Genomic DNA, 23,297 nt, shown 5'->3' on the forward strand with positions numbered 1-23,297 from the left:
GCTGGCAGCAATGTCCCAGAGATTAATCTTTAATTCTTGGAGACTCCAGGATGGTTGGGAACTAACTTTGGCTTAAATGCAGACAAGTTTACTATTTTCTTTACAGCAAAGTGTGCATTGTTACCATGGATACTAGGTACTTATAATTAGAATAAAACTCAGTATGTGCATGGCGAAGTATAAGATATCGCCGATACATAAACAGAATTTTTTCAATCCCTGTCTGACCCCAGTGTCGCTCTGATATTTTTTTTGTCTTCAAGCTTCACTGCTCCCTATATTTCTCTTCCTCCTTAAAAAAACCAGGGGCCAGAAATATAAGATAGTCATCAATAAATGCCAGAGAGAATCAGGAGAAACTTCTTTACCCAAAGAGTGGTGAGATCTGGGGGTCCTGGTGCATGAAACACAAAAAGTTAGTATGCAGGTGCAGCAGGTGATCAGGAAGGCCAATGAAATCTTGGCTTTTATTGCAAGGGGGATGGAGTATAAAAACAGGGAAGTCTTGCTGCAGTTATACAGGGTATTGGTTTGACTACACCTGGAATACTGCGTGCAGTTTTGGTTTCCATATTTAAGAAAAGATATACTTGCTCTCGAGGCGGTTCACTCGGTTGATTCCGGAGATGAGGGGGTTGACGTATGAGGAAAGGTTGAGTAGGTTGGAACTCTACTCATTGGAATTCAGAAGAATGAGAGGCGATCTTATCGAAACATACAAGATTGTGAGGGGGCTTGATCAGGTGGATGCGGTGAGGATGTTTCCACTGATGGGTGAGACTAGAACTAGGGGGCACAGTCTAAGAATAAGGGGCTGCCCTTTCAAAACTGAGATGAGGAGAAACTTCTTCACTCAGAGGGTAGTAAATCTATGGAATTTGCTACCCCAGAGAGCTGCGGAAGTTGCAACATTAAATAAATTTAAAATGGAGATAGACAGTTTCCTAGCAGATAAGGGAATTAGGGGTTACGGGGAGAGGGCAGGGAAGTGGACGTGAGTCTAGATTCAGATCAGCCATGATCCTATTGAATGGCGGAACAGGCCTGAGGGGCCATATGGCCTACTCCTGCTCCTACTTATGTTCTTATGAGAATGCGGAGCTCACTACCACAATGAGAAGTTAAGGTGAACAGCATAGAGGCATTCAAGGGGAAGCTAGATAAACACGAGAGAGAAAGGAATAGAAGGTTATGCTGATGGGGTTAGAAGAGGAGGGGATGGAGGAAGCTCGTGTGGAGCATAAAAACCAGCAGACTAGTTGGGCCAAACTGCCTGTTTCTGTGCTATAAATTCTATGTACAATCTCCATTCTTCAACCTCCGCATATTTGAAACCCAAATAAGCACATTCTCCTGCTCGTGGTTTAGTTTGTCAGACACTGTCCATGGCTTTAGATTCTGCCAGGTGTTTGACTAAATTTTCTGCCAGTGCCAAGAGGTATAAATGCAATAATGGTCACATGAAGCAACAAGTACTGGAGAGGAGTGACAATAATGGGACCTCGGAGTTTAAATTCAGGATCGTACCACCAGAAGACAAATCATTTCTACTCAGCGTTGTAAGCGTCAAGTGTGGAATCTTTTCCAAATGTCAGCAAGGCATCCACTACTGAGGAACGAGACACTGAAGCTAAAACAGGCCTGCTGAAGAGCCCCAATGCCAAACACTAACACTATTATACCTTCAAGCAGAGTCAGGTACAATTGATAGGTAAATAAAGTGAGCAATGCTGAATTCCAAACGGTCAAATAACCCAGCCTTAGGTAAATTACCAGAAATAGCTCTGCTTATATCTTGTGTTCTAGAAGTGACTGAAATAGTCACCTTACCCTGTTCAACCCTTCTTACTTCTCCTTTGCAATCCTCATTGACTACCACCCACCTGTGTTTGACTAGGTAGGGCAGTTGAAGGCAAGTCTCCACTACCAACAGTCTCCTTAAAACCCCCTCGCCTGTTCCCTCCAATCACACCAACAGAAAATACGAGGAGCTCATGGACTTAGTCACTAAGATAGAGACCATCCGTTCAGCTGCTTCCACCCAACCTTCCCGTTGCGCATCAAGCCAAACCTCTCCCAGTGTCGCCTCTCCCAGTGTCCCCTCGCCCTAGCCCCAAACCCATGCATTCCACTAATTTTGCTTCCATCTCCCCTCATGCCTTCAGAGCTCTTGTCCATGAGATCTGCCTCCTGCTTTCTTGACGCCATTCACACTAAACAGCTGGCCATCCAACTTCTTTTCCTGAGAGCCATACTCGCTGTCATTGTGTATCATTCTCGGTCCTTGGATACCATATCTGTTCCTTCCAAAATGCTCTCAGTACCCTCTCCCCAAAGTGTGAAATATCATCTCATCTTCAATTCCTCTCAAGTCCTTGAGCACATTGTTGCCTCCCAGATCCAAGCCCATCTTTCCTTCAATTCCATATTTTAATCTCTCCAATCAGGTTTCTGTCCATCACAACACTGAAACGGCTCGAATGCAAGTCACAAATGACATCCTGTGCCCGTAGTGCATTATCCTTCCTTGTTCTCTACACCCATCGACACCACCGTGCTCCAACACCTCTCCTCCATTGTCCAGCTCAATCATTTTTGCCAACTTAGTGTTGAGAAGAATGGCACAAATCTAGAATAAAATGCAGAAGATTTTTTTTGAAAGCAGAAGGCTCTTACATTTTAAAAGAACTTGTGGTGAGCATTTGACGTAACAAAGAGGAAGTTATGTTTTCAAATCAGACCCCCAAGATCACACTTCCTTAATTAAGGAAGTCAACTCCGCAAGATCAGAAGAACTTGCAGAACATCTGGCAATTTTGTAGCTTGTTGTTTGACTGAGAATAGCAAGACAAAAAACACACCGAATACATAAGGGAAACAAAATGGTCTGAAAACCTAACCGCATTTTCAATGCTCTGCAGCAACACACTGAAGTATCCTCTTGCTTTTCATCATCCCACAATAGACTCGGCAATAATAGATAGACCACATGAACACTATGGGCCAGTTTTGCTGTCAAAGGAACAGTGAGGCTATTAGCGCTCACCGTTATTAAAAGTGTAACTCGGACAGCGACTTCAAGCGACTGTACATGTGCAGTTAAATGTGGAAAACAGGAAATTGCTGTCCGAGTTGCCCTGCTCCTCCAGCAGCTTCGCTAGAAGGATTACCTCGCTGAAAGACTCAGCATTGAAATACATAAAACGGCGTGAAGTTGCTGTACTTGCGTGATAGATACACACTAAACTCGCCAGAAAAAGTTAGGCCTTGTCCAGTCCATTCCAGTGTAAGTACATTTTTAACAGCGTGATAAAGACAGACTTGCATTTCTATAGCGCCTTTCACGACCACCGGACATCCCAAAGTGCTTTACAGCCAATGAAGTACTTTTGAAGTGTAGTCGCTGTTGTAATGTGGGAAACGCGGCAGCCAATTTGCACACAGCAAGCTCCCACAAACAGCAATGTGGTAATGACCAAATAATCTGTTTTTGTTATGATTGAGGGATAAATATTGGCCAGGACACCAGGGATAACTTCCCTGCTCTTCCAAATAGTGCCATGGGATCTTTTACATCCACCCGAGAGAGCAGTCGGGACCTCGGTTTAACGTCTCATCCGAAAGACTGCACCTCCGACCAATGCAGTGCTGAGGGAGTGCTGCACTGAGTGTCAGCCTAGATTTATGTGCTCAAGGCCCTGGATTGGGACTTGAACCCACGACATTCTGACTCAGAGGAGAGAGTGCTGCCCACTGAGCCACAGCTGACGAGTCTTAATTACTGCACTGAAAATGAAGTTCTATTAGCATGGAATCTTATTCCTTCAGATTTTAATTATTGTTGGAGATTAAAAAAATAAAATAAAATCAGAGTTTTTTCTTTGTCTCTTATCTCTATCTTAATCCCATCTTTCTTTCTCTCCTTATTTTGCTTTCTGTACCGGATTGGACATTGAATTAAATATTCTAACCGACACTTCCTGGCTCAAGACACTGCGCTCATTAATGATTCTTCAATCTGATTGGTTAAGGAGATACACAGTTGCTTGCCCTGTTCACAGGTCCCGTGGAGGGTGCTGTGCCAAAATGGCTTTCTAATTACAGCAAGTTCCAGTGCAAAATCTCAGTCTGTGGGCAAGTGCAAGTGTAGTGCCGTTCACATGCCGCTGAGAGCTAAATCCAGTCCTATTTAAAAATAATGATTATGTCTAAAGCACAGGAAACTCTTTTTATCCGGCACCGACGGGACCGGCGTGGTGCCGGTTGATTAGAAAGTCCGGATTACAGAGAGGTATACTTACCAAGGTACGAGAGCCCCGTACACGGCCACAGGAGCCCCGGTTACCTGGCACTTGTGCGGGAGTCCCAGTTACACGGCCACAGATCCAGCAGTCCCTGTTGCACGGCCACAGGTGCAGGAACTCTGGTTACACGGCCACAGATCCAGCAGTCCCTGTTGCACGGCCACAGGTGCAGGAGTCCCTGTTGCATGTCCACAGGTGCAGGAACCCCGGTTACACGGCCACTAATATATAGTAAAACTTATCTGAACCTACTCCTGAATTTTGCCGGTTAAAAGAAATTTCCGGATATTTAGGTGCCGGTTAAATGAGTGTTTCCTATTAGTGTCCGAGTTAAGACTAACCCAATACACCAGCCCATTCAGCTGCCAGCCAAGGAATAGTCTCAGAACAGGTGTCAGCCGAGCTCAGTCGGTAGCACTTTCGCCTGAGTCAGAAGGAAGAGCTGATCAGCTATTCCTTTGTTGCATCCAGACTCAACTATTCCAATGCTCTCTTGGCCAGCCTCCCACCTCTAAACTTCAGTTCATCCAAAACTCTGCTGCCCATTATCCTAACTCACACCGAGTCCCGTTCAGCCATCATGCCTGTGCTCACCGACCACCTACATTGGTTCCCGGTTCGGCAATGCCTCGAATTTAAAATTCTCATACTTGCTTTCAAGTCGCTCCACGGTGTCAACCCTTGCTATCTCTAATCTCCTCCAGCCCTACAACCAGCCGAGATCTCTGCACTCCCTCCAATTCTGGATTCTTGCGCATCCCCGATTTCCATCACTCCACCATTAGTGGTCGTGTCTTAACTGCCGTGGCCCAAAACTCTGGAAGTCCCTTCCTGAACACCTCTGCCTATTCACCCCGCTCCCCTTCTTTAAGATGCTCCTTAAAACCTACCTCTTTTGGTCACTTGTCCTAATATCTCTTCACGTGGCTCGGTGTCAAATTTAGTTTGATAATGCTCTTGAAGTGCTTTGGGGCGTTTTACTACATTAAAGGTGCTATATAAATTCAAGCTGCTGTTTTATTTCATTGCTGTGTGTGGGAGCTTGCTGTGCACAAAATTGGCTGCGTTTCATAAATTACAAACAGTGACTGCACTTCAAAAGTACTTAACTGGCTGTAAATTGGTTTGGGACATCCTGAGGCCTTGAAAGGCAAGTCTTTATCAGCATTTTCAAGCCTGTTCCCCGATGGGATGTCATTCACATGGCAATTCTCCTCTTAAACTGCAGTCTCTTCTTATCCTACCTGTATCTAAGTTGTTTTCCAGGAATCGTAGGAGCATTTCAGTGCGGTTGCCATGTCTAAACCATGAGTGCGGCACTCCCTCAGTATTGCACTGGAGTGTCAGCCTAGCTTTTTGTGCTGAAGTCTCTGGAGTGGGACTTGAACCCACAACCTCCTGACTCAGAGGAGAGGGGGCTGCCAACTGATCCACAGCTGACACACCAACTGAAGTTTGCATAACTGGCTGTCCAATGCTTCTTTCTAATTATATGTTTTTCACTTAAACAACCTGGATCTTGCGGCAGCACATGTCAACTTTCTAATCTTGCTATTGCCATAGTTGCACTGTGTGTTGGCTCACATTGCAGATTAAAACTTCGCTTTGCGAACTAAAGCAATGGTGTTGCATCACTGTGCCTTAACAGTTGCTAGATGAGCCCCCAAAGGGCCAATATTTATCCCTCAATCAACATAACAAAAACAGATTATCTGATCTTTATCACATTACTGTTTGTGGGAGTTTGCTGAGCGCAAATTGGCTGCCGCGTTTCCTATATTACAACAGCGACTACACTTCAAAAAACGTACTTCATTGGCTGTAAAGTGCTTTGGGACGTCTGGTGGTCGTGAAAGGCACTATATAAATGCAAGTCTTTCTTTAACAGTTTATATGCAGTTAAACACTTGCTAAATACAGTGAAACCTGTATAAGAACCGAAGAACATAAGAATAAGGAGTAGGCCATACGGCCCCTCGAGCCTGCTCCGCCATTCAATAAGATCATGGCTGATCATCAACCTCAACTGCACTTTCTATAAAAGTTTCAGATCACTTTTCGGATGTCACCGCCGAGGGGCAGCATGTAGATAAGAAATAGGAGGGGGCCAAGGATTGATCCTTTGGGGACACCAGAGGTACCGGTGCAGGAACAGGAAGAGGAAGAGAAAGAGAAACCATTGCAGGTGATTCTCTGGCTACGATTAGATAAGAATGGAAATAGGCAAGTGCAGTCCCATCCAGCTGGACGGCGGATGGTGTGGTCAACAGTGCCAAAGGCTGCAGACAGGACGAGAAGGACCAGGAGGGATAGTTTACTTTTGTCAGTCACATAGGATGTCATTTGTGACTTTGATAAGAGCCGTTTCGGTGCTGTGGCAAGGGGCGGAAACCTGATTGGAGGGATTCAATCATGAAGTTCTGGGAAAGATGGGCACGGATTTGGGAGGCGACAACACGTTCAAGGACTCGAGAGGAAATGGAGGTTGGAGATGGGGCAGTAGTTTGCAAGGACGGAGGTTAGCCTTTCTTAAAAAACCACAAATTTTAAGTCCCACCGTTTAAACATATTGCAGCATGCGAGAGTCTCAATTTGGTTTATGGAAAAACGGAGAAGCATAAGTTATTGTTGTAGGTCACTAGAAATAACCGCAACATTCTCCTCACGCTCACGGAGCCCTCCTATTCAAAAACGATTCCGATGCTGCTTCAATTTAGGCAGAAGTAAAACTGGAAATACTTAACACTCCAGCCTTCACGGAGGGAAATTTAAACGGTGAGATGCAGCTGTGATGTACTGGGCTGCACCTCGGACGCTTGCCTCTTGTTCAGTCAAAGCCACGTGACTTATGAGGAAATGAGTACTGAACCTGCCCTGAACAATAGCAGCACTTTGCACCTCTAGATTTACTGCCGGGGAGTTTTGGCAGTTCGATCAAACAAAAATTCGACATGTTCATCAATTTGCATTTGAATCCAACAAAAGAAACATTTCCGTTTTTCTAGATGCACGGGAGGATTAAAGTAAAATCTGATTTGACTTTACATCTAATGCTCTTCACATACAAATAAAAGTTGGAATTACGCAGATCACTTATTCGACAGCTTTGAAGAGAAACTGCGAATATAAAAGCCTTCATATTAGAAGCTAATATAAGCCCACTGTGGGAGTACCTTCACCACAAGGACTGCAGCGGTTTAAGGCAGCATCACACCACCACCTTCAAGGGCAATAAATGCTGGCCTCGCCAGCAACGCCGACATCCCAGGAACAAATAAAAATGTGATATCGTGGAGACTTTAATTTGAATTAGCAGACATTGAAGTTCCTTCATTTGTTCAACTTGAATTGTTTTTCAATTCATTCTGGGGATGTGGACTAGGCTGGCTCGGCCACATTTATTGCCCAGCGCTCTCAGGACATTGCTGCTCTTGCCCATCTAGGTGATAGAAGCCACAGGATAGGAAGTGCTGTCTACCAATTCAAATTAAAGTCATTCAATAAACAGTGCCTCTGTGCTGCTTTATTTAAGTTGCCTAATTCAAATTTTCATCAAAATAAGACCAAGTTAACAGTAGGCTGACAATCCCAATTCTAAGCATCAGACTGCGCAGCCAGATTCTCCACAATATCACATTTTTATTTGTTCCTGGGGTGGCGTTGACAAGGCCAGCATTTATTGCTCATCACTAATTGCCCTCGAGGTGATGCTGGTGAGCCGCCACCTTAAACCGCTGCAGTCCGTGTGGTGAAAGTACTCCCACCGTGTTGTTAGGGAGGGAGTGCCAGGATTTTGACCCAGCAGCGATGAAGAAACAACGATATATTTCCAAAGTCAGGCTGGTGTGTAACTTGGAGGGGAACTTGCAGGTGATGGTGTTCCAGCAACACCATTCTAGAATCAACACAAGAAATGCAATACAACAGAACCTTCCGATTAGATAGTTGAGCAAAATCGGTTCCAGTGAACCCAAACCTTCAATGCAGGCTGATCAACAGAGCAATCCATCGAGACAAGACTTACTGCTGGATCAGCAAATGATTTCATACATAAGCTCCGAGTTCATCACGTGATTACAGTACTGCTAGAAGTTTAACCCCCAAACTGCCAGCACCTGTACATACCTCCAGTTACATTTGAGTCTTTAGCTCAGCTATTGCTCTCAAGGCACCAAAATCCAGTATAACAACAGAAAACACTGGAAAAACTCAGCAGGCCAGGGCAGCATCCGTGGAGAGAGAAACAGAGCCAACGTTTCAGGTCGAGGACCTTTCGTCAGAACTGGAAAAAAGCAGGAAATGGAACAGGTTTAGGGGCTGGGAAAAGGGGGAGGGGATGACGGAACAAAAAGGGAAGGTCAGTGATGGGATAGAAAGCAGGAGAGATTAAGCAATATTGAGAGACATCGAGATATTGAAGGCAAGGGGAGGTGGTAATGGGACAGGTTAAGAAACAAAGGATGGCTCTCGATGGAGTGTAAATTGCGCTGGCAGGATGAAGGACAGCTGCCATGTGGGAGGGAAAAGGAGAAAATTATATATAGTGATAGGGGCCGAGGTTATAATCTGAAATTGTTGAACTCTATGTTGAGTCCGGAGGGCTGTAAAGTGCCTAATCGAAAGATGAGGTGCTGTTCCTCGAGCTTACGCTGAGCTTCCGTGGAACAATGCACGAGGCCGAGGACGGTGAGGTCCGAGTGGGAGTGGAGCGGAGAATTAAAGTGACAGGCGACCGGGAGCTCGGGGTCCCCCTTACGGACTGAACGGAGGTGCTCCACAAAGCGGTCACCCAATCTGCATTTGGTCTCCCCAATGTAGAGGAGGCCACATCGTGAGCAGCGAATACAGTATACTAGATTGCAAGAAGTAAATTGCTGTTTCACCTGGAAGGGGTGTTTGGGGCCCTGGACAGTGGGAAGGGGTGAGGTATAAGGGCATGTGTTGCATCTCCTGCGCTTGCGGTGAGGATGTTTCCACTGATGGGTGAGACTAGAACTAGGGGGCATAATCTTAGAATAAGGGGCTGCCCTTTCAAAACTGAGATGAGGAGAAACTTCTTCACTCAGAGGGTAGTAAATCTATGGAATTTGCTACCCCAGAGAGCTGTGGAAGCTGCAACATTAAATAAATTTAAAATGGAGATAGACATTTTCCTAGCAGATAAGGGAATTAGGGGTTACGGGGAGAGGGCAGGGAAGTGGACGTGAGTCTAGATTCGGATCAGCCATGATCCTATTGAATGGCGGAACAGGCCCGAGGGGCCGTATGGCCTACTCCTGCTCCTATTTCTTATGCACGGGAAGGTGCCGGGCGAAGGGGAAGGGGTGCTGGGGGTGGTAGAGGAGTGGACTAGGGTGTCGCGGAGGGAGCGGTCCCTACGGAATGCTAAAAGGGGGGGTGAGGGGAAGATGCGTTTGGTGGTGGGATCACGCTGGAGGTGGTGGAAATGGTGGAGGATGATCCGTTGAATGTGGAGGCTGGTGGGGTGAAAGGTGAGGACAAGGGGAACCCTATCGTGGTTCCGGGAGGGAGGGGCAGGGGTGAGGGCTGAAGTGCAGGAGATAGAACGGACACGGTCGAGGGCCGTGTCAACCACGGTAGAGGGGAATCCTCGGTTGAGGAAAAAGGAAGACATGTCGGAAGCACTGGTGTGGAAGGTGGCATCGTCGGAGCAGATGCAGCGGAGATGGAGAAACTGAGAGAATGGAATAGAGTCCTTAGAAGAGGCGGGGTGGGAAGAAGTGTAGTCCAGGTAGGTGTGGGAGTCAGTGGGCTTGTAGTGAATGCTAGTCAATAACCTATCCCCAGAGATGGAGACGGAGAAGTTGAGGAAGGGAAGAGTCGGAGATGAACCATGTGAAGGTGAGGGAAGGGTGGAAATTGGAAGCAAAGTGAATGAAATTGTCTAGTTCAGGGCGAGAGCAGGAGACGGCACCGATACAGTCATCAATGTACCGGAAAAAGAGGTGAGGGAGGGGACCCGAGTAGGACTGGAACAAAGTGTTCCACATATCCCATGAAAAGGCAGGCATAGCTAGGACCCATGCGGGTACCCATAGCAACACCTTTGATTTGGAGGAAATGAGTGGAGTCAAAGGAGAAGTTGTTCAATGCGAGAACAAGTGACTGTAGCCTAGTTCCCTATGAAGCACAATGCACCTTTGTACACCCAATATCTGGTAATTGTACAAACCCCAGGCATTGTATTTTGCTTAATGGGTATACCACGTGCTCTTACGACCTTCTAAACTTCAGAAAATGGTAGAATACCAGCACAGCAAAAAGCAAAATACTGCCGTTGCTGAAAAAGAGAGTCAGGCAGTATCTGTTGAGAGCACCAATCAGTTGACGTTTCATGGAAAATGTCAACTGAGTTGCGCTCCCTCAGACTTCAGTTCCGGCTATAACCTATGTAACACATTCATTAAAAAGTCAGCAGTAACAAAGTCGTCGTCGATGACGACAACAACAACTTGTATTTATATAGCACATTCAACGTAGCAAAATGTCCCAAGGCGCTGCACAGGAGTTTTGTAAGACAAAAAATTTGACACCGAGCCACAGAGATAAATTAGGGCAGGTGACCAAAAGCTTGGTCAAAGAGGTAGGTTTTAAGGAGCGTCGTAAAGGAGGAAAGAGAGGTGGAGAGGCGGCGAGGTTTAGGCAGGGAATTCCAGAGCTTAGGGCCTCGGCAACAGAAGACACGGCCACCAAAGGTTGAGCGATTATAATCAGGGATGCTCAACATCACAACATATCTATTCACGCGTCTAGAAATGGACCATCCACAGAACAGAGCCAGTTAACAGGGCAACTCAAATGACTCAACACAAAGAAAGCCAACCAGAGTTCTCCCGGCCACTTTGACTATAGGAGCGGGTGCTCAGGGCCGCAGTAAGAATTCTTGGGGCCCTGGACAGCAAATCCCTCAATGGGGTTTTAAGCATCTGTCAAAGCTTTTTCTATTAGGAAAAAATACAAAATTCACAAGCCCTGGAGGTGGTCACAAAGCAGGGGGGAAAAAACCACTCCCTCCGCAACATGTTGAACTGACCCCAGTACATCTCACTGATTCAGGGTTAATTAACAGCTTTAAAAAGTGTTTTCACTATCCCCTCTGACCTTCCCCTCTCTGACCCCGAACGTTCAGTCCTCAACAAAGGCCTGAGCTTCATCCCCTTACGCCCCCATCTGAATGAATTTCGAGCTCAGCACGATGCTGAGCTCTTCTTCCGTCGCCTTCGTCTCCGTGCCCACTTCTTTGGCCAGGAGTCTTCCCCCCGCACGGCTGATCCTTTCTCCCGCTTTCTAAATTCTCGTTCTACTTGGACCCCTCCCTCTGGCCTTCTATCCTCTCTAGATCTTTTCATTGCTAACTGCCGACGTGACATCGGCCATCTCCATTTCTCTGCTCCCCTCACTCACTCCAACCTAACTCCCTCTGAACTTGCAGCACTCCATTCTCTCCGATCCAACCCTAACATTATTAAACCTGCTGATAAGGGTGGTGCTGTTGTTGTTTGGCGAACCGACCTCTACCGTGCGGAAGCTGAACGCCAACTCTCCAACACCTCCTCCTACCTCCGCCTGGACCATGACCCCACTAGCAAACATCAAGCCATTGTTTCCAAGTGTGTCACTGACCTCATCTCCTCTGGAGATCTTCCCTCCATGGCCGCCAACCTCATAGTCCCCCAACCCCGCACAGCCCACTTCTACCTCCTTCCCAAGATCCACATACAGGACTGCCCTGGTAGACCCATCGTTTCAGCCTGTTCTTGCCCTACGGAACTTCTCTTCCTATCTCGACTATTTTTTCTCCTTGTCCAGTCTCTTCCCACCTACATTCGCGACTCTTCCGACGCCCTCCGTCACTTTAACAGTTTCCAGTTTCCTGGCCCCAACTGTCTCCTTTTCACTATGGACGTCCAATCCCTCTACACCTCCATCCCCCACCAGGACGGCCTTCGGGCGCTCGGTTTCTTCCTTGAACAGAGGCCCAACCAGTCCCCATCCACCACCACCCTCCTCCGCCTGGCTGAACTTGTTCTCACATTGAACAACTTCTCCTTTGACTCCACACACTTCCTCCAAATTAAAGGCGTTGCTATGTGAACCCGCATGGGCCCTAGCTATGCCTGCCTGTTCATGGGACATGTGGAACATTCTTTGTTCCAGTCCTACTCAGGTCCCCTCCCTCACCTCTTTTTCCAGTACATCGATGACTGTATTGGTGCCGTTTCCTGCTCTCGCCCTGAACTGGATAAGTTAATTCACTTTACTTCCAATTTCCACCCTGCCCTCACCTTCACATGGTCCATCTCCGACTCTTCCCTTCCTTGACTTCTCCGTCTCCATTTCTGGCGATCGGCTTTCAACAAACATCCACTACAAGCCCACCGACTCCCACAGCTACCTGGACTACACTTCCTCCCACCCCACTTCCTGTAAGGACTCTATTCCATTCTCCCAGTTTCTCCGTCTCCGCCGCGTCTGTTCTGACGATGCCACCTTCCATACTAGTGCTTCCAACATGTCTTCCTTTTTCCTCAACCGAGGATTCCCCTTTACCGTGGTTGACACGGCCCTTGACAGTGTCTGTTCTATTTCCCGCACTTCTGCTCTCACCCCTGCCCCTCCCTCCCAGAACCACGATAGGGTTCCCCTTGTCCTCACCTTTCACCCCACCAGCCTCCACATTCAACGGATCATCCTCCGCCATTTCCGCCACCTCCAACGTGATCCCACCACCAAACACATCTTCCCCTCACCTCCCCTTTCATCATTCCGAAGGGACCGCTCCCTCCGCGACACCCTGGTCCACTCCTCAATCACCCCCAACAGTCCTGCTCCTTCACCTGGCACCTTCCCGTGCAAGCGCAGGAGATGCAACACCTGCCCTTTTACCTCCTCCCTTCCCACTGTCCAGGGCCCCAAACACCCCTTCCAGGTGAAACAGTGATTTACTTGTACTTCTTGCAATTTAATATACTGTATTCGCTGCTCACGATGCGGTCTCCTCTACATTGGGGAGACCAAACGCAGATTGGGCGACCGCTTTGCGGAACACCTCCGTTCAGTCCGTACTGGTGACCCTGAGCTTCCGGTCGCCTGTCACTTTAATTCACCACTTCACTCCCGCTCTGATCTCTCTGTCCTCGGGCTATTACATTGTTCCAATGAAGCTCAACGTAAGCTCGAGGAACAGCACCTCATCTTTCGATTGGGCACTTTGCATTGAGTTCAACAATTTCAGATAATTATCCCTGCCCCCATTTTTCATGCAGTATGGTTTTTGCAATTCCCATTTGCAACATTTTCTCTTTCCTGCCTCTTACAAAAGTACAGGATGTGCTTTCTACTCCTTCCTCCCCTCCTAACCACCCCCCCTACAGTCCGACTGGTTATAATGTTACACACAATATATATTTTGGATAATGCAGTGGAAGGGAGGGCAGAGAAAACCGTACAAACCACATTGGATGCCATTTGTACAGGGCTAAATCTAAATACTCAAGAATGGGAAGACAATAGAAAACCTGGGAGTGGCCACACCTGCTGAATTTGGATGAAAGTAAAAACTGACCTGGTAATGATTAACATCCAGGAACTTATCCAAATAAAAACCAGTATTGGCACCAGGCTTGAGCCTGTATTGTTACGAACACACTCTTAATACAGTGCAGTACACTTCTTGTCCATTAATCTTAATTCATCTCAAATTGCTCCCATCTCTACCACCTATAAAAAGTACTTCATAGTTCAACATGTTCTCCAGATATAATCCACTAATTATACTACGAGTGTTACATTATGAAAATTGTGCCTGTTGTGGAAATATGATTTTGCCCTTACTAGTGCATGATGGGATACTTGACATCTAATGTATTTTTGTACCATTGCCTGTGGACTAAAACCAAGTCAGCAGCAACTAACGTAATCTTCTGACCTATTGCAATTAAGTTAATCACAACCTGCCAGAACAATACATTGCAGAACTATTGGGTAACCGCACTGCTAATGACATCTGGCCAAAGAATGAAAACAATTCTGTTAAAGGTCAATCTCGTTTCTCTTCATACATGATCATATTGAACTTGTGTTCTTCACTGTATAAATATGATAATCAGACATGAGTGAGCAAATCATTTTTTGGTAACAAGATTCAAACAAAACCTCCTGACAGAATATAATGAACTAACTTTGTCTGAAGACATTTCTGTCCTGCTGACCTTTTGATTGTCCTTGTGTAAACTCTTAATGTGTTTAAGATACAATACCATTACACGTGATCTATGGAACGCTTGCTTGTTTGAGTGTATAAATATGCTGCATTTGCTGATGTCCTTTAGAGATGTTGGCCTAGCCTTTGTCCAGGCAGCTCTCTCCTTGTATACAAGTAAAATAAAGCTTTGCTTATCTGATGGTACAGTTTGTTTCAGAGTCTTACTCGGAGTCGAGACTTCGACACTGTCCACTATAATACTTAACTGAAATCCTAGTGACAACACTGCAACAAAAGCTAGAAACAAGGAACGTTACTGGAACTTCCTTTACAAGCACCACCTCGAATGCCCAAACCTGAAAAATTAGCTTCCCCAAAACAAATCTCAGGTAAAATGTCAGTGACCACCCAGGAAGCCCCAATGGCTGTGGGTTTACACAGTGTTTAGCTGAGCCATAAGGACCAGGAACGTCTCTGGTGCAACAGGAATTAGGAACAGGAATAGACCATACGGCCCCTCGAGCCTGCGCCACCATTCAACAAGATCATGGCTGATCTTCGACCTCAACTCCACTTTCCCGTCCGATCTCCATATCCCTTGATTCCCCTAGAGTCCAAAAATCTATCGATCTCAACCTTGAATATACTCATGTTCTTGTGTTATGTTCTTCTGTTCAATCCCTGGATAGTTGATTTGGCTGAGGTGGCAACATGGCTACTACAGTTGACCGGTTAGGGAGGGGAAAAAAATCAGTAAGAGCTCTTGATCATTATCCAGCTTCTAATACTGGGAGTTCGTGTTGATGGACATTAGTGGGGCTACATACAATATGATGCAGTCGAACAAACTTCCGACACTATTAAACGTCACAGAAATAATGGCCACTTAAACAAGTACTGGAGGGTACCAGACACCAGTGGAACCCTGGCCAGCACAGAGTCAATGCCTTCTGGAGAGAATCAATGAAAATTAGCAAGGAAAAAAGAAACATCCAAAACTAGCTTAAAAAAATGGGTTTGAACAGAATCATCTGCGTGCCGTGTCTTGAATTTCTGTAAAGGTTAAGTCAGTGTGTGAAATTTTTGTACTGTAAAAAGTACGTTAACAGATTCTGTGCGTCCGAATGTGCGCTGCGTCTGAACGGAACATTTTGATCTGTTGAGTCAAGGACTCACGGTGATAGGTGGTGAACGAGGAGTATCACACAAAACACTGGCTCAACGGTAATCTTTCCTGTATTGGTAGTAATACACTCTATATGCCGAGTGAAGTGATGCATCCATGAAGTCGCTAAAGCTTAGGACCGCAACTTTAGCCTCTGGTCAGTCTCTTGCAGAAAAATCAGTTCATTATCATTTTTACACTGTCAAATCCTCACTGGCTTTATGACAGGTTTTGGACCCAAGAAACATTACTGAAAGTACGAACATTAATCCCCATTCCCACACCACGTCCAGTGTAGAGGACATAGGACAACAGTGCACTCCATTCATAATCCTGCTCAGGTACTAGCACATAGCTATTGCCATGTTTGTACAGAGGCTGCAAAAGAACTTCAGTACTTAACTAATAAAGTAGGCACTGCAATGCATTAGCAACACAAAGAAAGAGATAAAAGAAAAACTTGATAAACAAACACAGCTCGCCCAAGGTTAATAACATTGTCAGGCTATTCGTGGGAGGGGGAAAAGAGAAGCAACTCTTGCTAGTTGTGTACGAGGTTCCTCTAAAAGTTCAGATCGAAAAATCAAATCCAGTTATCAGACTTTGCTGCTGTTTGGGTGTTACAAGATTAGAGTCTCAAATCAGCACTCGCACCACATTAACCACATTCTGTTAAAAGCCCATCACGAGCAGTATAGCTGATGCTGCAGTTTCCCTATACTGTACTAAAATCTTACATTTCTGTACTGAAAGTCACAATTACAGAGTTCCAATTTGAACATCCCCATTTGAGGTTTGGCTGCCACAAAGGGACTTAGCCATTTTTTTGCAAGACCTATGTGTCACCAAATTCCAGTGAGCAATGAGCCACAGCAATTACTGAGGAAAAGGTTATCGTTCGGTAAAGTTACTCAACAACAACTTGTATCGTGCCTTTAACATAGCAAAACATTGCAAGGCGTTTCACAGGAGCATAAATCAAACAAAATCTGTCTTGGAAATTTCAGTTTTGTAAACAAAAAGGTGCACAGTGACAGCACATTAATCACCTCTAGTAGAACTATGGACAGATTGTATAGTGGCCCACAGATGTCATTCCCCACTTCTATTGAGCTCTTGATCGCACCGAGCTGTTGTGTGTAATAAGCATTGTTCAAACACCACACTTTACTGTGCAAAGACCGAGTATCTACCAGAGGGGAGAGTGCATAACTGGAGAGGGGGACCCAGGACAAAGTAGTATCCGACAGCTATGGCAGATCAAAAATGACAAGATAATCTAACCCAGTGCCCATTCCAATATAGTAACTCTGTACCCCAAAAACAAGCTCTAAAGTTGATTTTTTTTAATATAAAAAAGGACATTCACTCGTGCTCTCAAGCCAAGATCAGGGAAAGTACGTCCTACTTTTATACATTGCTTCCAAAGGCTCCAATGATTTTGTACAAGTCTTTCCTAAATCTTGTCTCAAATGGTTGGCAGAATATGAAACAGGAGAGGCAATTTCCTTCTACAATAATAATGTGTCAAAAGGCACAGATCACCTGAATGCAGTGTTTCTCAACAGTCTCGGTTGTTGGGCCGAGCTCCACTATAAACTCTTGCCACTTCAGTATGCTGGTAAATCTGAACTGTTTTTTTTTAAGAAGTAACTAGTTGCTGTAAAACAGGGTCAAGTGCTCGTACATTTTTGTTACAGTTGACCACTTGTAACAGATGGCAGCTCAGTGATTACACATCAGCAGGAAGACAGCTCACCCTCACCAGTTTGTCAACCAGCAATGACACAATCTCCACAACACCATACTTTTAACGATTCGGCTTAAATCTCACTTTCGACAAGGAAGCTATTTACTCATTTTACCCATGTCCAGCAACTCTTACCAAACTCCTGATATTTTAGCCCAGCCTAAAAGTTTGGAGTGGTCAGGAATTCCGACTGACAGCGTGCGGCAGATGAATATAAGCAGGTAGAGCGTGTGGGGAGAATGGGAAAGAATGCCTTCATGAACTAGGAGGTGGGCGAGAAGCAGAGTGCCTCTATGCCACAGTGACAACTGTAAAGAGCACTCAGCTTTTAGTAACAGACATCAGTACACATCCACAAACTTTCCACAAAAAAGAGAATTTTTGCAATTTTTAAACAATCTTCCAGCATACAAGTGATGAAATGTTGGGTACCTACAGCTTAAGACATGTCCATATAAGTGCATTTTTCAGCAGAAACAGGAGTAGGCCATTCAGCCCATTGAACCTGTTCGGCCATTCAAGGAAATCATGGCTCATCCGTAACTCAATTCCATTCACCCACCTTTGACCATATTCCTCAGTACCCTTAGCCAACAAAAATCCATCGATCACGGTCCTGAAAATTTCAATTGGCCCAACATCCATAGCTTTTTGGGGGGGAGGTAATTCCCGATTCTGACTACATGCCGGTCGGTCGGTGTTTTCAGCCGTCAATAACCCTGGCAACATGCAAGCACAGAGTAAGGCTGAGAGCTAAACCAGCCGCAGCAAGGTAGTAGGGTGCATTGGTCTACGGCACACCACTGCCATCAAGACCAACTTTACTCACACTCAGTTCGAGTACTGCATTCGCCGAAACCTGGCTCACTGTCCAACACCAACACTAAAAGAAAATACTGCAGATGCTGGAAATCTGAAATAAAAAATAGAAAATGCTGGAGATACTCAGCAGGTCAGGCAGCATCTGTGAAGAGAGAAACAGAGTTAACGTTTGTGTGGTTGACACGGCCCTCGACCGTGTCCGTTCTATCTCCCACACTTCTGCCCTCACCCCTGCCCCTCCCTCCCGGAACCACGATAGAGTTCCTCTTGTCCTCACCTTTCACCCCACCAGCCTCCACATTCAACAGATCATCATCCGCCATCTCCAGCGCAATCCCACCACCAAACACACCTTCTCCTCCCCTCCCCTTTCAGCATTCCGAAGGGACCGCTCTCTCCGCGACACCCTGGTCCACTCCTCTATCATCCCCAACACCACTGCCCCTTCGCCCGGCACCTTCCTGTGCAAGCAGGAGCTGCAACACATGCCCTTATACCTCCTCCCCTTCCCACTGTCCAGGTGAAACAGCGATTTACTTGTACTTCTTGCAATTTAGCATACTGTATTCGCTGCTCATGATGTGGTCTCCTCTACATTGGGGAGACCAAACGCAGATTGGGTGACCGCTTTGCGGAACACCTCCATTCAGTCCGTAAGGGGGACCCCGAGCTTCCGGTCGCCTGTCACTTTAATTCTCTGCTCCACTCCCACTCAGACCTCACCGTCCTCGGCCTCTTGCATTGTTCCACAGAAGCTCAGCGTAAGCTCGAGGAACAGCATCTCATCTTTCGATTAGGCACTTTACAGCCTTCCGGACTCAACATAGAGTTCAACAATTTCAGATCATAACCTGGCCCCTATCATGTATATTTTTTTTAATCCACACCTTTTGTTTGTGTCTTTTCTTCCCTCCCACATGGCAGCTGTCCTTCATTCTGCCAGCGCAATTCACACTTCATCTAGAGCCATCTTTTGTTTCTTAACCTGTCCCATTACCATCTCCTCTCGCCTTGAATATCTCTTAATGTCTCTTAACCTCTCCTGCCTTCTATCCTATCACAGACCTTCCCTTTTGTTCTTTCATCCCCTCCCCCCTTTCCCAGCCCCTACACTTGCTTAAAAATCTGTTCCATTTCCTGCTTTTTTCCAGTTCTGACGAAAAGTCATCAACCTGAAATGTTAACTCTGTTTCTCTCTTCACAGATGCTGCCTGACCTGCTGAGTATCTCCAGCATTTTCTGTTTTTATTCCTGAAAGGAAAACATAGAATAGAGGGAAATGGGGGCCGGGTGGGAAGAAGTAATTAAGGTGGGAGGGGGCGAGGCTCCTGTGGCATCTAAACACCAGCATAAGCCAGTTGGGCTTGTTTCTGCGCTGCAGATTCTATGTAATTCTATATAACTACATTAAGTCAGGAGTGTGATGGAATACTCTCCCCTTGCCTGGATGAGTGCAGCTCCAACAACACTCAAGGAGCTCGACACCATCCAGGACAAAGCAGCCTACTTGATTGGCACCCCATCCACCACCTTAAACATTCACTCCCTCCACCACCGGCGCACCGTGGCTGCAGTGTGTACCATCTACAAGATGCACTGCAGTAACTCGCCAAAGCTTCAACAGCACCTCCCAAACTCGCAACCTCTTCCACCTAGAAGGACAAGGGCAGCAGGTGCATGGGAACGCCACCACCCCCAAGTTCCCCTCCAAGTCACACACCATCCTGACTTGGAAATATGTTGCTGTTCCTTCATCGTAGCTGGGTTAAAATCTTGGAACTCCTTCCCTAACAGCACTGTGGGAGTACCTTCACCACAAGGACTGTAGTGGTTCAAGGCAGTGGCTTACCACCACCTTCTCAAAGGTAATTAGGGATGGGCAATAAATGCTGGCCTTGCCAGCAACACCCACATCTCAGGAACAAATAAAAAAAGTGCTTTCTCTTCCTCTATCTAAAAGACTTGCATTTATATAGCACCTTTCATGACCACCAGACATCTCAAAGCGCTTTACAGCCAACAAAGTACTTTTTGAAGTGTAGTCACTGTTGTAATGTAGGAAACGTAGCAGCCAATTTGCACACAGCAAGCTCCCACAAACAGCAATGTGATAATGACCAGATAATCTGTTTTTGTTATGTTGATTGAGGGATAAATATTGGCCAGGACACCGGGTATAACTCCCCTGCTCTTCTTCAAAAATAGTACCATGGGATCTTTCACGTCCACCTGAGCGCGCAGACGGGGCCTGGGTTTAACGTCTCATCCGAAAGACGGCATCTCCGCCAGTGCAGCACCCCCTCAGCACTGCACTGGGAGTGTCAGCCTAGAATTTTGTGCTGAAGTCTCTGGGAGCAGGGACTTGAACCTACAACCTTCTGACTCAGAGGCAAGAGCGCTATCCACTCTGCCAACAAAACACACACAAGAGCAGAATGGTGCTCATTACGAACATAAATGGGCAGGGTGTGGTGCAATGATTTCCTCACACTTATAAAGAATGTCAGCAGCTCCACTGAAACAGTCACATGGGAGAGGTCAAGGCATACGCCAGGTCAAGGCATACCCCAGAAAAAAAACATTTATGAAATGAAATTCCTAACAAAATCATGTTAGACCACAAAATGTTTCAGTCAACGGTCAATAAAAGGAGCCACAGGGCTCTTTAAATTGGAAGTTGCTTCCTTGTGCAATATCTGAAGCAGAAATCAAGTGAGCTCTGCCAACAGATTACATAATGCAAGGTTACAGAAAGCTCCTCCAATCAGAAAACAACTTTCATTCTCAGACTTGCTTTGCAATTAAAAAACAAGAGCCTTACAGGCTACCATAAGTGGAGACACCAGCTCCGTCGCTTCAAAAATAGCATTACGTTTTGTGTGCCACTTTTTGGAACTTCATTCTCTTTTCTTCTCCAATGCCTCCGTGTCACATTCCTTTCCTGGAGGGGGGCTGCAGACCTATTCCTAAATTCTGCTCTATAGGTTGCTACGGGAGTTGATTTCTTTTGATACAGTATATACATGCAATTAGCATCATGCTTACAATACAGGTAGACTATCCTTTATCCGAAAACCTCGGGACCAGCCGAGTTTCGGATAAAGGAGAATTTCGGATTTCGGAAGGTGGGTCGGCGGGGGTCCGCGGGGGTGTCGTGCGCACGACTTACCCTTTATCCGAACTTCCGAAACCGGAACCCTCTAAAAACCGAAGGTTTTTTCGTTCGTACGCACGACTTACGCTGAACGAAAAAACCTTCGGTTTTTAGAGGGTTTCGGTTTTCGGAAGTCCGGATAAAGGGTAGTCTACCTGTACTCCCATTCCCAATACTCCCATTCCCAACAGCACTATAAAAGAGGGAATTCCACACCACTACCAGGATCAGGACCCCAAGTAACTGGAGGAGCAGAAAATGCAGGTTTCCTTTATACTGGCTCCCCAATGAGCCAAAGGAAGAAAAATTAAACTAGGGTCTCTCCGGGAGCAGCGTCAATACAATAGCTCCTCCAATTCTGGCCTCTGGCACATCCTTAATTTTAATCGCTCCATCGCTGGCAGCCCTGGATTTCCCTCACTAAACTTCTGCGCCTCTCTACCTCTCTCCCCTACTTTAAGAAACTCCTTAAAAACCTACCTTTGACCAAGCTTTTGATTATCCATCCTAATAGCTTATGTGGCTCGATGTTAGATTTTATTTGATAACACTCCTGTGATGTACATTGGGGCATTTTACCACATCAAATGTGCCATAAATTCAAGTTGTTGTGTACTTCCTCTACAACAAGCATATCCCAAAATTAACCACACCTCCAAGGTACTTAGTTTTTCAGCATACAGCAGCAAGTGAAACTATATCACCAGCATAGTTAAAAAAACAACTTGCACCTTCCACAACCTCAGGACATCCCAAAGCCCTTTACTTTTAAATGCAGCAGTCAATTTCCACACAGCAAGCTCCCACCAACAGCAATGTGATAATGACCAGATAATCAGTTTCAATGAGGTTGATTCAGGGGAAAAATATTGGCCCAGGGCACTGGGAACAACTGTTGTTCTTCAAAATAGTGCCATGGGATCTTTAACGTCCACCTGAGAGCGCAGACGGGGCCTCGGTTTAACATCTCATCCGAAAGACGGCACCTCTGACAGTGCGGCACTCCCTCAGCACTGCACTGGAGCGTCAGCCTAGATTTTTGTACTCCAGTCTCTGGAGGGGGACTTGAACCCACAACCATTCTGACACAGAGGCGAGAGTGCCACCCACTGAGCCACTGGTTGACTCCATCCCCACCCTGTCAGATAACTGAAATAAGGAAATTAAAGACATACAAATATAACGGAAGGTTATAAATGGAGACAGTGGATGCCCCCTCCCCGAGACCACCCCTACCTGGGCTGGGCGGGGAGGGGAAGGGCCACACACCCACCCTGGGCTGGGGGAGGGCCACACCCACCCTGGGCTGGGGGAGGGCCACCCATCCTGGGGAGGTTGGCGCCAGGCCCGAGCTCCGCCCCCCTGCCCATAAGCCGGTTTATTGCCTGCGACCTCCGCTCCCTGGGCGCCGCTTTACGGGGCAACCCCGCCTGGCGCCGACTGCACCCGACCGGCATTAGGCCCTCAACCTCTCCGCTTACTTTACTTCACTTCACTCCTGCCCGAGCCCGGCTCCGCTCCACACTCAGCTCTCCCGCCGCCGCCGACGCTCGTCCGCAGCGCAGCGCAGCGCAGTCCCGCCCTCTCCCCCTATTGGCGGAACTGCCTGTCACATGCGCCTCACGTGCGCGCGGCGCCGGTGGGCGGGGCTTCCGGGAGTGGGCGGGGCTGCTGAGCATTAAAGTCTCCTTAAAAAAAATCTCCTCTGCCTTTTCCATTCAAGGGGCTTTTCTCCTTTTCTTTTAGTGTCATTTAGGATGACCCGTGTGTCATCATCAACAACACCAACAACTTGTATTTATATAGCGCCTTAAACGTCCCAAGGCGCTTCACAGGAGTATTTTAAGACAGAACAAAAATTGACACCGAGCCACATA

General features: G+C 46.5%; 1 protein-coding gene across 2 annotated transcripts in view; it reads right to left on the reverse strand.

The window, feature by feature from the left end:
* Positions 1–23,013, reverse strand: part of grnb (granulin b) — a 65,468-nt gene extending 42,455 nt beyond the window's left edge. For both annotated transcript variants that reach the window (XM_085966223.1, XM_085966226.1), the window contains exon 1: positions 22,902–23,013. The gene's annotated coding sequence lies outside the window, so the exon portion shown is untranslated. The remainder of the gene's footprint in view (positions 1–22,901) is intronic.
* Between the last annotated feature and the right edge of the window lie 284 nt (positions 23,014–23,297).

The sequence above is a fragment of the Somniosus microcephalus genome, chromosome 24 (genome assembly GCF_052327205.1).
Source record: "Somniosus microcephalus isolate GS21.2 chromosome 24, FLI_Smic_1.0, whole genome shotgun sequence".
NCBI classification, from domain to species: Eukaryota; Metazoa; Chordata; class Chondrichthyes; order Squaliformes; family Somniosidae; genus Somniosus; species Somniosus microcephalus.